At 35.4% G+C, this 3359-nt stretch overlaps 1 pseudogene; it reads right to left on the reverse strand.

Moving 5' to 3' along the window:
• Positions 1-300: 300 nt before the first annotated feature.
• Positions 301-886, reverse strand: LOC122484218 (annotated as a pseudogene).
• Positions 887-3359: the final 2473 nt, after the last annotated feature.

Consider the following 3359-nt stretch of genomic DNA (forward strand, 5'->3'; position numbering starts at 1 on the left):
TCTGGTAGGGGACATTTATTTTCCTACCCAGTAGTTAACCATGAGGAAGGTACAACTTTAAATTGACTTATATTTAAAAAATTTTTTTTAACGTTTATTTATTTTTTGAGAGACAGAGACAGAGCATGAACTGGGGAGGGGGCAGATAGAGAAGGGGAGTCATAGATTCCGAAGTAGGCTCCAGGCTCCAAGCTGTCAGCACAGAGCCCGATGCGGGGCTCGAACCCACAAACCAGTGGGACTGTTTTGTTTTTTGTTTTTTTTGTTTTTTTTTTAATACCCATGCAATTTAATTTACTATTAAAAAGTACTTGTGTACAAGCAATTAAACCCAAATACCTTGTAAATATCCAAAAGATCCACACTGGTGGTCAAATCTGGTATACAGTTCATTCAGCATGCTGATCACCTGCATGGGGGTACACTGGGCACAGATGGCTATGAAGCCAACAATGTCTGAAAAGAGCATGGTGACATCATCAAACTTTCTGGCCTGCACCTGCTGTCCTTGCCACAGCTGCTGAGCTACATCACCAGGGAAAATCGAATACAGAAGATCCACTGTTTTCTTTTTCTCTTCTTCCAGGGCCTGGTGAGTTCTTTCCAAGGTCGCCTTTAGTTTATCCATCCTCTTCTTCAAGCCATCTTGGGCCTTGGCCTGCTCGCCAACCAGAATGACATCTCGGGTGGCATCATGGATAGGGATGTCTGAGAGATGCAGCCCTCGGCCCATGAGTTCATCCAACTTGTCCACACATGGAGAGCCCAAGAATAAGATGGAATTTGACTCTGGAACATGGATCATCTGTCCCTTGACTTCCATCACCTTGTCTTTATTTTCAGTGCCAGAAGCCTCAGGCTTGGTCCTGATCACAGGCTCGATCATGACCTGAGCTGAAGTCAGATGCTTAACTGACTGAGCTACCCAGGGGCCCCAGAATTGAATTATTTTTTAAATGTTGTTTGTTTGTTTATTTATTTATTTATTTATTTATTTATTTATTTTGATAAAGGGAGAGAGAGAGTGCACACACACATGCATGCATGAGCCAGGGGAGGGGCAGAGAGAGAGAGAGAGAGGGAGAGAGAGAATCCCAAGTAGGCTCCATGCTTTCAGTGCAGAGCCTGATGCAGGGCTCCATCCCAGATCCCACAGACTGTGAGATCATGACCTGAGCTCAAATCAAAAGTTAAGCACTCAAATGACTTAGCCACCCAGGTGTCCCTAAATTGAATTATTTTATGTATGTTTGATTTTGTAAGCCAGATAGTGGTTGCATGGGTGTTGGTTTTATTGTATACATTAGTGAGTCTGAAATATTCATTATTAAACTCTTTATTATATACTTAATATATTTATGTGTAAATGTGTATCTATGTGTGTATACAACATATATTACTTGATTATACGTATTATATAAACATACAACATATATAATCTAGTATAAGCTACTTCACTTTGTCCAGTGCCAAAAATGTTTTTTACAGGTCTTAATCCACTGTATTTCAATCTAAATGTTTCATTTGACTGTAGCTGATTTTTGTAAGTGGCTTGAGATGAAGCATTTGAATTCATTTTTATATATTTTTCTAATCAATTTTTCCAGCATTGTGTCTTATGTGATTCATGCATAGATATATATTTTCCTTTTTCTTTTGGAAATTGTCTTTTGGAAATTTCATTTTGGAAATTATCTATATCATCTCTATTCTTTAAAACTGTTAATGATGTTCAAATATGCAATGGTATGGGTATGTAATATATTTACCAATATCCTATTTTTAAGACATCATGTGATTTTACATTCTTCTTCATTCTTAATAACAATGTTTGGGGAGTATAATTTTTCATAGAAGTATTTTTGGGGTAAATTATTAAATGTTATCATGTTATCAAATTCTTTGACATTTTTATGTGTATTGCTAAAATTACCAAAGAAGAAATAATCAACTAGTAGTGTACGAAAGTTGCCTACTTCCTGGGCATTATCTTTTTCTTTGACTCTTCAGCAATCTGATTGCCAACAAACAATATTACAGTTGGATTTAAATTTTTTTATTATTTTTTTAAATGTTTATTTTTGAGAGAGAGAGAGAGAGAGTGCAAGCAAGGGAGGGGCAGAGAGAGGGAGACACACAGAATCTGAAGCAGGCTGCAAGCTCTGAGTTGTCAGTACAGAACCCAATGTGGCTTGAAACCACAAACTGTGAGATCATGACCTGAACTTAAGTTGGATGCTCAACCAACCACCATGATTTACATTTTTGTTAATAATTACCTCAATATATTTTCTTTTTCTTGGTAAAGTATGTTAATTTATTTTGAAAGAGAGAGAGAGCAAGAATGGGGGAGAGGCAAAGAGATTGGGAGAGAGAGAATCCCAAGCAGGCTCCGTGCTGTCAATGCGTTGTTGGACGTGGGGCTCAAACTCATGAACAGTGAAATTATGACCTGAGCCAAATGCAAGAGTTGTATGCTTAACCAACTGAGCCACCCAGGCACCTCTGGCTCAATATATTTTCAAATGTTTCGGGATCACATATTATTTGAAGTGTAATTCATGAAGTTATAGAAAATTAATACAAAATAAAGAAACAAATACATATAAATACACTATCTCTGTATATACACTTGACCCACTGTACTTGCAGAGACACATATAATTAAAATAATTTCATTTATGTGATAAGTCTACACAGCATATTGGACTATCTTATTGTCAGGGCTGTTTCTGCTGCCAATTTCTTTAATTCATGTTCTGTTGTCCTTGGATTCAGGCTATCAGGATCTATAGAACCATTCTGACTCAAATGATTTCCTCATTAACTACTGCTGTTAGTGTTGTATGCAAGAAATCTTAATCAGTTTGCTCAATCTTAGCACATACCCCGAACCTCAAATTTAGTGTAATCACTCTATCATTTCATGTCTACTGATTAGATAGAAGTGTTGGTATACAATTTCTTTATAATTATAAAACATTCTACTGAGTAAAGGGCATATATTTTTGGAAGTCTGTATGTGAAAACGCTGTAACTCACTTTAATAATTTAACCTGCTATATCATTGAAATTTATAATTTGTTATAGTACAATTGGTCAGATCCACAATCACTGATTTGCATTTAAAAATGCAAAAAAAATTTTTTTAAAAATTTAAAAACTTATTTATAATTTCTTTCTGAAATCATTTGATGACAAAATTACTATTAAAACATGGGAATTATATTCTTTATTTTGTCACTGAATAGTAATATTCATATTTTGCTATAGAACTGATGATGTATTTAATTATAAGGTACTATCTCATATTCCAGTAGAGTTGCAGATTCATGGCATATGCATCTTTTAAAAATAAT

Source organism: Prionailurus bengalensis, chromosome D1 (genome assembly GCF_016509475.1).
Source record: "Prionailurus bengalensis isolate Pbe53 chromosome D1, Fcat_Pben_1.1_paternal_pri, whole genome shotgun sequence".
Classification (NCBI taxonomy): domain Eukaryota; kingdom Metazoa; phylum Chordata; class Mammalia; order Carnivora; family Felidae; genus Prionailurus; species Prionailurus bengalensis.